Genomic DNA, 13,192 nt, shown 5'->3' on the forward strand with positions numbered 1-13,192 from the left:
GAATATTAATTAAAGTTTGGGTTTCTTGAAGACTCCTTTAAACCCCTAATTTTTATTAAGCTTACATTCCTCCAAACTCTTCCATATTTTGAAGAGGGAAATGGTTATTGTTTTATGAAAGTCAATGAAGTTGAATTTAATGTTTTTTATAGTCAAAACCAGATGATAAAAAAATTATTGGGGCATTTAAAATTATGATATTATATTAAGCCTTTTCAATTCTTAGATGGTTTTTTTTTCAAGTATAAAGTATTTCTTTTTTTTTTCTTTCCTTCTCATATCTATGTCTGTACATCTGATGGGAAATATTCTGAATCAGGAAAGGTAGATTGTTGCTTTGATGTGTTCTTTGAATTTCTCAAGTACAAAAGTTAAACTCTTTAAAGCCTACTATATGACCTACATAAATTAAAACATTTTGGAATTTAGAGAAACCATAGAAAAGAATTCTTAGAGATAAAAAAAAGTTCTCTCTCTTTTGGTGAACCATAGAAACTGTTTTCTCTATAAAGAAAAGTTGTATATTTAACATAGAGAATATATTTATAGAACTTTCTTTTCTTACTATCCTTCAAATAATGATAGCTGGTCTTTACTTCAGGGTCAAAGGGCTCAGCTTTTCTAAGTTCCACAGTGTGATTACATCTGCTGCATAGTAATTAGACTGGAAACGTTGGAATTGTCCCCCCCGCCCCCCGCTGATTTTCATAACGCCATTCTCTGTTTCTCTGAGCATGTCAGTATATAACTTCAAAATATATATCCAGTGGATATTTATTAAGATATTACACAGGCAATAAAAACCATTTTCTGGTCAAATAATGTTAAGGCAAAACTATGATTCACCATTATAGCATTTTTCAGAGCCCCTAATATCATAACAATGTAGCAAAATCCTAGAGATACAGAATATTTACTGCTTTTCCATCTTAAACTCCATTAAGCTGGAATAAATATTGACATTTGTCTAAAAATACTTGTCTGGATTTAAGAGCTGAAAATGAACTCTAATTACCATATATTGCCCTTCTTTCTACCATGTCACTTATACCTTCCACAACACTGCCACTAAAACCCCAGGAAAATTGCAGGTTTTTAAAAGTCTATCAAATATCTAATATTTTTACACGTGCAAACTTTTCAGTACATTGCTCTATTGGCAAAGGTATGTGGCATCCACAGAACTTCAAATAATGGGAAAGCAGGAATCCCGAGGTATAAACCCAGACTCCAGGTAGCTCTCAATGCAGAGAATTTGAGAACCACAGGTACCTGGAGTTTCAGCTTTAATTCTACTGCAGGACATTGATGAAAGCAGGATAAGACTCAAATGGGAAGTTTAAGAAAAGCTCCCCACATAAAAGCCATTGAAGGGATATGGAGTAGGATATTGGGTAATATCAACCTTGATGCTGGATATAACCAGAAGGATTAAGCTCTTGTGGGAGGTGATAATGACAAGTTAGTCCTTATTTGAGTTTTTATCTGAAATTTGCAATACTTGTAAGGGTGGAAAAACAATAAGATAAATTATTGTAAGGTGGTATGCTCAGTATTCTGGAAAAAGTAAACAAAAATAAATCAAGAAAAAGACACCATTAAAAATAACAAAATAATTCCATTAGTGATATCAGCTCACAATCAAAAGCCACCAAACAAATGAAAAAAAAAAAAGGTACCCAAAGTGAAAAATGCCAGAAAAAAGACACAAAATATGAGTCACAAATGTTTCAGATATTCAAATTATCAGACATAGGACAAAAAATATTATGTTTAACATATCTAGATTAAATAAAAGGTTATTACAAATATGAACATAATGTAAGAAACCACTAACATAAGTAGATTTGAAAATAATTTCTAAACAAATTCATAGAAATGAAAAATAGAAATTAAAATTTAAAAAGACATGAGTAGTTTATTTTTACTTTTATTTTTTGACATGGGTAGTTTAAAACAAACAGATTTCACTGAAGAATAAAATATTTACTTAAACTCAAAAATATAGTTTAAAACTACATAGCATATGACACATAAAAATGAAGCATTTAAAATACTCTGTTTTAATATGAAAAAGGAAGTAAAAGACACGGAGTAGAGAGTACAAAGGCCCACTATATATCTAATTGGAAATTCCAGAAATAAAGAAAAGAAAGACGAAGAGAGAACATTTTAGAAGATAAAGGAGGCAACCACTAAAGAGAAAAGTAAAAGTGATCATATAAAATGCTCACTTAAATCTACTCAAGGCACAAAAAATTATAACTGTGTGGTCATGAATAGTAAGTAGACTTGTGATCATTTTGAAATATATATAAATATTGAGTTATTATATTATATACCTAAAACTAATATACTATCATATATGAATTATATTTTAATTTAAAAAAATGTAAGGCAGAAAAGAGTGGAAGATTAAAATATGAACAAAGAATAAGGGCAAAAATAAAAAAAACTAATAAATATGGTAAATAATTTTTAGTTTAACTGTATCAATAATCATTTTAACTGTCAATGATCTAAAAGCACTGGTTAATCATCAATGTTTGTATCAGATGAAGTTTAGCAATATATAGTCTTAAAAATTTTAGTTATCTGGAAGTGAATAAAAATCCATATGCACTAATTTATGCCTACTTAGTAAAAACTTGCAGTTTTGTGGTCCTCATTACAAAGTGCTTTTGAAGTAGCCCCAGAAGATCTTTTTCTAATTCATCTTTTCCATAGTGAGAGAGCCAAGTAAGTTAGGGCATTTAGAAAGTGACTTTTGACTTAATGACAGGTAACATGGTTGGGAGAGATCTATACAAGTACTCAAAAAAGAATATAATATTCTGTTTAATTTTTCTTATATCTTGGAACATTTCTGATTTAAAGAAAAGTTTTCTTTTTTTCCTAGCAGTGTGTGGCTTCTTCAGAGATCTAGTAAAATATATTTCCTACTAAAAATAGACAAATTATAGGAAATCTCCAGGGGGACTAAGGGCAACAGAGACTCACATGCTTATTTGAGTATTCAGTATGATTTTGGGAAATAAAAGTTATCCATTTAACTCCTAATTTACACAGCTATAAATTAGGTGCTAAGCTTTTTCCAGGACATAGTGGAGATCTTTGAAGTTTCTTCTGAGAAAGAAAAATGCAATGAACAGTAATTTAATTTTTAGCCTCTTTTTATGCATTCCTAGGGTAAGTACTATTCTATTGTTTTACTGAATGGTATAGTTCCATCTGGAGTCATCATCAGGTATTCAAAATAGGACACTGAGTACCTCAAAACTATGTCCTTGCCTTATGAGAAGGGGTACACAGAGCTGCATGAGAGAGAATCTGATTGAAATTCAATTATTTCACCATTCTTTATGAAGTGACTATGCTAAAACAACACAAAGTTCAGTGTGATGAAGAAAACCAGGTAAAATTAGAGTGTTTCTCACTCTGGGAGCATTATCTATTTGAATCTATGACATTGTGGATATGTTTAATCACAAATGGATACACCAGGGGTTTTGAGTCTGGCCATTCTAGTACAGAGACGTCTCAATATTTGCAGCAAGTTCTTTCCACATCAGTACTGAGATCTTCCCCAAGTTGCCATGAGATTTTGATTATTGTTTAAAACCATCAACTGCTATAATAAAAAATAGATCAGTGACACAGGATAAGAAGTTGAAATATAATTATTGGGATCTTTGAGGCAGAGGGAAAGGTGGCAAAGACAGTAGGAAACTGATTTAACTTTATATAATCAACTATTTACAAAATATATATAACTTTATAGTAGGCTGGTAATATAGATGAATAGACCGTGTGTTGGGAGAGAAAAATAGAGAGACTACTATGGATGGGTACCAGAAATGATGGGTTGGTTGTAGGACATACTGGTACACCAGGGAAAAGTAAGTTGGCTGCAAGATATGTAATCAGTAATTTGTGCTGTATTTTGGGCTTTGCTGGCTTAGATGTACCCTTTTAAGTCTGTAAATTATGGAAAATAGAGTTTAATTGAATACTTCATTGAACACTAGTATGTGTGTTTTTTAAATGGGAATCCTGCATTCTCAGGCCAGTCTGTAACTTAGGAATCACTACAAGTGGAAAGCTAAGTTAAGAATATTGTAGTAAGTCACCCTTGATCTAAAACTCTCAGGGTAACATTGATCCCTGAAAAAGTATATTTATTATAAAATATCTACAATAAAAATAAGCAATAAAATATTCAAAATATCTCATGTCAGAACATTTTGTACTGTGACTGTTGATAAAACCATGTCCACATTGATAGAAATATTTTATAAGAATTAACTTGAGCTAAATATTGAGGACATGCCCAGAAGCAAAATATCAACAGTCGAGAAATGCTCCAGAAAATAGAGGGTTTGCAGTTTTTTTCATGCAGTTAGGGTCAAGGGGAAAAACCAAGGAAGGCTACATGAAATTCATTGGCGGTAGACTAAGGAGATGAGAGAAAGCAAAACAGGGAAATCTCTAGGACTGGATAAAAGGCAGAATGGGAATGCATACTTCTTTTACACTGGTAGGTACATGATAGTTAATAATTAACACTGACAGCCCATAGAGATGGTAGGCAGGGAGGAAGATGACAATGAGGGGTTCTGTGGTCCTGTGCTCTGGCATGAGCAGTTGTCCTTTTGAGGGGTAAAAAAAGAAAATTGCTCTGACATTTCAGATGTATGTTATCCTAGATGCATAAGAGCAATGGACAGATTCAGGTAAAGACTGGTGTTTGCTAAGGAAGCTGTGGGCCTGGGACGTGACCACCTGCTGACCTGCCCAGTTAGGAATTTGTGATCAGACCACACTGTGGGGTTACTTTTGCTCACTGGGCTTATCAGGCCTGCCATGTGTCCCCTCTGAGCTTGACAGTTTATTTCATAGCCCCTTTTCATTCTGATGACCATGAAAATCTGAAGGATTAGAAAGACTTGCTGCTCTCATAATATTTGTGTGTTTCCCTTGTACTTGGCAGATAGTTTCCTGAAAAATAAGAGCCATAAAAGTATAACATATTATTTTTCTTGGTGGTTGTTATATTCAAACACAAAAATGATTATAAAGGATAACACTAATTCTGGGACCAGCCTACAAACAGAGAGAAAATGTGCCCTAGTCCAGTCACCTTCATTCATTTATTTTTCCAACAAACATTGAGTACTTACCACATGTCAGACACTTAAATGCACTGGGAGTTATTCAGTGAGCAAAACAAAGACTGTGTAAGTCTGTACTCCCATGGACTTCCATTCCAATGAAAGAATATGTGAACAAAGAACTATATACTATGGTGTTGATAGTGAGTTTTATGAATCATAATTATGATAATAGTAAAAAAAATGTAAGTGCTAGTAGTAAACAGTCATGTAACACTATATACAAGTATTAAGCCAAAAATTTAACATCCAAGGGTGAAAGTCTTTTTTAAAAGAAACAGTTTATGATGCCATTGCTAATAAAAGAAAAAAGAAAAAAAGAAGACTGGTATTGGGGCATGGAGTCTAAGTCACCAGCAGCACGAATAGATAGGAAAGACAACACGTCTGTCCTCCAGAATTTTGCAAGTGTTTTTATGCACCAAGTAAGGGGAAGAAAGATGTAAGCCATTATAAAAGGATTTACATTAGCTATAGGCAAAGCGGATGGTAGAAGGTGAAGGGGGGCTTGTTCTGGGCCAAGCTCAGCAGAGTGTGCAAGGAAGAAGTGTCAGCGCCTATGAATTAGCTGTGGGCAGCAGACTGAAAGTTCATGTGTAAATAAAAAGTGGAGGCTCCTGGGGTTCTCTGATGACTGGCTATTTTGATAATTGAGGAAATAGGCTCCTGGAAATTAATCCTAAATTTCAGCAGATGTACAGGAATGAGAGCACTCGTTTGTCAGAGCTGATCCACAGCTATTAACAGGCTAATTCTTATGTCTCTTTCTCTCACTTTCTGGCCACTGTAATTTTAATTTATAGCTTCTCAATTTTTTTTCCCTGTCACCAGATATAATTGATGTTCTTTAAAATATTTTTATTTTTAATCTATTTATGAGAGCAATATGATTAGTATTTTCATTTTATAGCTGAGGTAAATGAGGCTCAGAATAACTTGGCTAAGCTGATAGTTATTAAATGGCAGAGCTAGAAATCCAAGGAGATTGGCCCCAGAATTTGTGGTAAATAAGAATAAGGCAAATTAAGGTGGATTAAGAGTGGTGGAGCATGTGCTGTTTTATATTGTGATCTGGGAAGGTTTCCCTAGTGACAGGATATTTGTTGAGAAATGTGATGGGACTGTGACAGCAAACCACGCAGAAGTATCCGTTGATACACAGGATTAGGGAGAAAAATGGCAGGAGTCGAAGTCAATGACGTAGTGGGTGGGGGTCTCGAGAGTCAGATCATGAGGACCTTACAGGCCATAGCAAAGTGTCTTGAGTGATAGGGGAAATCATTTGAATTTTGAAGAGAAAGGTGGCATTATCCAACTCAAGCTTTAAAAGGACTGCTATGTGTAATTATGTGGACAATAAACAGATATAGAAGAAGTGAGACCATTAATACTATAACAGTGATTCAGGTAGAGATGATGTGGTTTGGACTGGGTGATAGCCGTGAAGGTGGTAAGGTGAGAAATAGTCCAGCCAGCAGCATGGACCACTTCTTACATTTTAAAGCCCATGTGATTGGGATACATTTCAAAGCTCATGTAATTGGGATGTGTTAAAAGAGTAGATGTGCTGAGTGAGACAAAGGGAGTACTCCATAAACTCTAAACGTTTCCGTTTAAGCAACTGGAAAAAATGGAGGTGTCATTTAGTGAGGTCTAGAATAATAGGTAAGAAAAGAACCTCAGGAAGCTCTTTTGCAAACATGAGATTGATGGCATTATTGGACATGCAAGTGGAGATATTAAGTGGGCAGTTGAATTTTCATGGTTGGAGTGAAGAAGAGAGAATGAGGAGGAAGTTTATTTCTAAGCTATGAACATATAGGGTCTATCTTAATCACTGGGACATGATAATATCACCTAGGCAATAGCATAGATAGACAAAATTTAAAGTTTTGGTGGCATGGCAGAAATTGTGTGTACCTAGAAAGAGCTGTATCAAATCATAAGTTAAGGACCAGGTCAACTGGCAGCAGGTTGCCCATGTCTGAGCACAAAAAGGGAAGAAAAAAGCCTTTTTCTCTTGTTTCACAATTGCTGACATACCATAGAAGCTTTAATGAGGGCATGGTGGTTATGGAATCAACAGAATAGGTCTTGCATCTCACCAAGAAGAGCAGTGGTGGTGACTGCCACGAAAAATAGATGTCTGCTGAAGATTGAGATGTGAAGGAGCAATTTTGTGTTTTTATTCCAATAGGACAACGCATTGATTCAAAGATATAGGCAAGAAATTTGTGATTCTCAGAAAGATTCTGTGAAACTTTCTGAAAAAATAATGGCAAATGAATGACTAGAGTCATTGTAATTTGGAATGTAATGTTAATGTAAATTCAGTAATAATCACAGCTCATGTAATCTATAATATTGTCAGCAACTAATAACTTGTTAGAGACTTTGGTTTTTACAATTCAAAATTCCTACAGTAGTCATGTTCCTTTCTTAACTCTGATTTTATATAGTTTTTCTAATTCATCGTAGGCAGAGAATGTAGAAAGATATAAAGGTGTCATCTAATTTTTTAAGGTAGCTTAAATTAGTCAATGCATTGATATTTTTTTCTCTTTAAATATTCACTTTGATCTTCTATTTATTTTGTTCATGTTTCAAATAAAAGAATGGCACAGTAGTAAAACAATTTTATGTATATCCTGGGTTTATTCTTTGTTTGGATAAATATCATATGACAGTAGAACGTTCTGTTGCTGACTGTCATTTGTGAATGTGAGCAGGAAGGCCCCCCTGTAGACCCGCACTTACCTCTGCCTGCATTGTTGTGGTGTGCATTTGTGAAGATGCTTTGGCTTCACATTTTTATTTTTAACTCTTGCAAAGTAAGGAAAAGAGCTGCTAGTCTTTCCAGGGCATGTGGAGTTAAGTGTGAGGGCTCTCTAGGAGATAGTCCATTCACCTAAAGCTACCTAAGGAATCTTGTGTTGTAAAATCCCTTCATTCTAACCAGTCTTCAAGTTGTTAAACGTCTTTCTGCAGCACTGTCTTTTTGAGAGTCTGGGCAATGTTAGGTATTACCTAGTAGTCATATATTGGTATAATAAAAAGAAAATAAGAAGTAAAAAAAAAAGTAAAAAAAGAAGAAGCATTCAAAAGAAAATCTAAAGGAGAAACTAATATAGAGGCAGAGGGTAAGAAAGTGATTTTCTAGTACTTGCTCTGCTGCTAATTGTGTGACTATGGCAGGTCAGGAAATCCTGTTCATTTAACATAATAACCTGCCTAATGAGGTGTTATGAGATAATATATAAAATTGTTTAAGCACAATATGAAAATGCCGAATAAGTTTACTCAGGGCATAGCAACGTAACATAATTACATTCTTAATAATAAAAGCTTGCTTTCAACCAGCACATTATGTACCTCTTTTAAAATTGTTAACAACTTAAATGTTCAGAAATAGCCATGCTCGGTTGATTAGTTCATTAATTAATCAATTAGTTAAGAAAAATCATTTGTGTTTTAATTTAACATATGTTAATTTTTGTCTTGTTCGGTGATCTCCCACAAAATTTTCACCACAATCACTCAGAGGCATAGTACCATCTCTAGACTGACACTTCCACTGGGACAATGTTATTCCTTTCACAGGTGTCCAGTTCGAATTTCTTGAATGAATGACTTCATCAGTGTTTTGTAAAACTTTAATAATAGAAGAATCTCTTTATTAGTAATACCCTAAAGTTATTACAGAGCTACTCCAAACTCTGCAAAATCCCCACTATTCATTCTATAAATTTTTTTCATTGTTTACTGCATAATAAACAAATCATAAGCAAATAAACAGTAAAAAACAGATTCCAAGTATTATTGACCACATTATTTTTACCACACTTAGATTATGCAAAAACAAAATATAAAATGCCTACACAAGGAAATAGAAGTTCTTCCTTGGGTAAAAGTATATTTATTTAAAAGTCTGTATTTTTAATTTACTTTTAGTATATCACTTAGCAAGAAAAAAATTGCATTTTATGTAGAAAATGTGTCGGTATTTTATTTATTTATTTATTTATTTTTTAGAGAGGGAAGAGAGGGAGAGAGAAAGAGAGAGAGAGAGAGAGAGAGAAACATCAATGTGCGGTTACTGGGGGCTGTGGCCTGCAACCCAGGCATGTGCCCTGACTGGGAATTGAACCTGCGACACTTTGGTTCGCAGCCCGCGCTCAATCCACTGAGCTATGCCAGCCAGGGCTAAAATGTGTCAGTATTTTAAACTTAATTTTAAATTACCTCAGACTAATTGTGTTCCAAATAAGCCAGATAAAGCTGATCATGGCTAAAAAAAAAAACACTGAATATTTTACTTTGCTCATGCCATTAGCAGAAGCAGAAATGTGTGTGTAGAAACTATTCTACAAACATACACACACAAACACACATATAAGGCACTGAGGCAACTTTTAAAAATTAGGACATGCAGAAGTACTCTAGACAAAATCAATTTAGACTTTTATAAGTCTCTTGGTAGAGAGAGGAGAATGATAAAATTCTTTTTTTTATTTTAATCATTGTACAACTACAGTTTTCTGCCTTTTACTTCCAGTCCAGCCCACCCACCCATCCCTCTGCCCCTAGTTTTGTCCATGTGTCCTTTATATTTGTTCCTGTAAACCCATCTCATTCTCCCCTGAAATTCCCTCATCTCTCCCCTCTGGTCACTGTCACCCTATCCTCTATTTCAGTGTCTTTGACTATATTTTGCTTGTTTCTTTATTTTGTTATTTAGGTTCCTGTTAAAGGTGAGATCATATGGTATTTGTCTTTCACTGCCTGGCTTATTTTGCTTAGCATAATGTTTTCCAGCTACATTCACGCTGTCACAAAGGGTAGGAGCTCCTTCTTTCTTTCTGCTGCATAGAATTCCATTGTGTAAATGTACCCTAGTTTTTTGATCCATTCATTTACTGATGGGCACCTAGGTTGCTTCCAGCACCTAGCTATTGTAAATTGTGCTGCTATGAACATTGGGGTGTATAGGTTCTTTTGGATTGGTGTTTCAGGGTTCTTAGGATATAGTCCCAGCAGTGGAATTGCTGGGTCAAAAGGCAGATCTATTTTTAGTTTTATAAGGAAGTTCCATACTGTTTTCCATAGTGGTTGTACCAGTCTGCATTCCCACCAACAGTACACTAGGGTCCCCTTTTCTCCACAACCTCTCCAACACTTGTTGTTTGTTGCTTTGTTAATGATGGCCATTCTGACTGGTGTGAAGTGGTATCTCATTGTGGTTTTAATTTGCATCTTTCGGATAGCTAGTGATATTGAACATCTTTTCATGTGTCTCTGGATCCTCTGTATGTCCTCCTTGGAGAAGTGTCTGTTCAAGTCCTTTCCCCATCTTTTAATTGGGTTACTTGTCTTCTTAGAGTGGAGTCATGTAAGTTCTTTATATATTTTGGAGATTAAACCCTTGTCTGAGTTAAAATTCTTAATACATACACAGGATGTTCATTTCTTTTTTTTGGTATTGATTAGAACTGGTGATTTATTGTTCTCTCACTTACAATACCCTTGCTCCACCTTCTGCCCCAACCTCTTTGATCTCCTTTTAGATGAAAAATCCCTTCCTGCCCCTCTTAACATGTAGCCACAAAGGTGGAGAAGTCATGGAAGTCTGGCTGGGAAGAGGTAGGTCTGTGCCAGAAACCAGCACTTCCATTCAGAGATAACCCACTTGCTCTCGTCAGTAGCATGCATCCTGATTTGAAACTGAGGATTTCTCTTGGCAATGACAGAACCCAGTGTAGTGATACACAAAAGTTGTGTAGGCTTAGATAGTCTATTCAAACGAATTCTTGCAATACTGCCTAATTTCTTGATGAGGTCTACTGTATTGGCATTACATTGCTACTCCTTTTCAAGATGAAGAGTATTTTAAATTATGAGTATCTTACCAAGGATAGAAAATATATATGTGGAAGCTAATTATTATTTATTAACAATAATTTGTCAGTTTATTCATTGGTCACTTGAGAGGGAGCAAATGTCTAATGGAGTAGGAGAAAGGACAGTGGTATTGAAGAATTAGGGAAAACATGCTGTAGAAAAGAAAGCAATAAATGTTTAGACGCTAAGGGATTCTGGTAAGGGATTAGACCAGTGGTGAAGAGAGAACAAGGAGAAGAAATGAATAAAGCCAAGTGAAGAATACTTTCACCTGCTAAAGAATCTTGTCTAGAGCTTGTTTACTACTCTGAGTCTAGTCTATGAAGCCATACATTGAACAGATAGCATATATTTTCTTTGATTTTACTAGGCCAAAGAAATACCTATTATCATTGCTAAAGCATTTTTTTTCTTCAGCTACGTCCCTTGATTTCTAAACTAAATATCCCAAGTTAATTCTCAGACTGAAGATTTTTGTGTTGACTCCTGAGATTACTCAAGTGCTGTATGCATTTTTAAAAAAATTCTAAATTAAATGTTCAAACTTTTACTTCTTGCTCCAGATAATGAATCTGGCAAAACTATTGGAGCAATTAAGTTCTATTAGCCTATTTAATACTGTCTCAGTAAAAGTGTTTTGGGCTTCATCGTTTCAGTCATTTTAAACTAGGTTATACAAGTCACCAGGGATTACATTATGAAGAGCTGCCTCTTGGCTGTGATCTAAATGGCCAACAATAGCAGGCCTTTCTTCTCTATAATTTTGTTATAAGTAGCAGGTATGTTCCTAGTGCAACAATACAAACTTAAAGCCACCCAGAGAGTTATTCCCCCAAATAACCTATTTACATGAGATCTGAATCTGAGCTACAAAGATGTTTGTTTGTTTCTTTGTTTTTTCCCAAATCAATAAATGGTTTTTACTGCATCTGTAAAATAATGCAAATAAGTGTGAAGAATCATTCGAAATCTTCCTGTTTCTATGGATGGACAAGTTAGCTCTTATTCATCAGCCTGCTGAACTGTTCCTTTTTCAGAAACATAAATACTATCCAAAAATTTTCCGATAGCCTGTTTTTAACTGCTGTGGCTTGCTGAATCAAAGCAGCTGAATTTAATACAAGTTCAACAAGTTCAATGTTGTTTCCTTCAAGAATCAACTCATCTTCCTGGGCTTGAGATACTGAACAAGCAACGTCTGACCTCACCTGAACCCTGCAGGTGTGTTTTTTTTGTCCAAGAAATTTCTGATTTGAACAATAGAACCATTCTCCTGAATAATGACATTGGTGGGGAAGTGAGTGTACACAATCTCCTCTTATAACAGAAGCCCAGCCTAACACCCTTCATCGAGTTCTGTGCCTGACTGCTGATAGTACAAACAGTGGCCAGTTCCCTTCTATTTCCCCACCATTTGTTAACCAGAAGCTTCTTCTTTTTATTTCCAAGGACACTGAGTTTTACATTGATGTGACTGGAGTCCCTTCACAGGGTGCCCTGGGCCCCTCCACAATAACTGTGTGCCTCTGCAGAGTGATGTGGACATTTTCTGGGATGTTGACAGTTGTTGCTGAGAATAGTCTTCATCCTTGCAGTAGATGTGGCAAAGAGAGAGCATCTTTCCTTTTTTGTTTTTTATTTTTGTTTTTTTTAAATAATCTCTAAAATTAATGTACTTCGTCATTTTGGTATTGGAAGGTATTATAAAATGCACATGTCTAAAGACTGTAGGATGGAGTAAATCAAATCCTTAGGATTTCCAATAGCATGATATTGGTTGTCACCTAAATCCTCTGACAATTCTCAACTCAGCTGACCAAGTGGATGTAGATCAGAACCCATACATGTGGGCATGGGGTGGCATGGGTGGCAGTGTGGGAGTCTCTGCTCTGCCCCCTGGTCCAGCCCTACTGTAGTTTAATAATTACTGCTGCAGTTTAATAATTACTGCTGTAGTTTAATGATTACTGTTCATCTTAACATGCATGCTGTGGTGACTTTCCCTTAATACTGTTTTCAGTTCTTTCATCTGAACTTCAGATGTGATTGGCTCTGATACATACAGTTATTAAAATGTAAGTAGGATTTATCTGTCATTAAATCTTGCAACAAATAATAGTTTT

The 13,192-nt window shown here is 35.1% G+C and overlaps 1 pseudogene; it reads right to left on the reverse strand.

Moving 5' to 3' along the window:
* Nucleotides 1-12,026: 12,026 nt before the first annotated feature.
* LOC114500787 lies at nucleotides 12,027-12,656 on the reverse strand (annotated as a pseudogene).
* Nucleotides 12,657-13,192: the final 536 nt, after the last annotated feature.

The sequence above is a fragment of the Phyllostomus discolor genome, chromosome 6 (genome assembly GCF_004126475.2).
Source record: "Phyllostomus discolor isolate MPI-MPIP mPhyDis1 chromosome 6, mPhyDis1.pri.v3, whole genome shotgun sequence".
NCBI lineage: Eukaryota > Metazoa > Chordata > Mammalia > Chiroptera > Phyllostomidae > Phyllostomus > Phyllostomus discolor.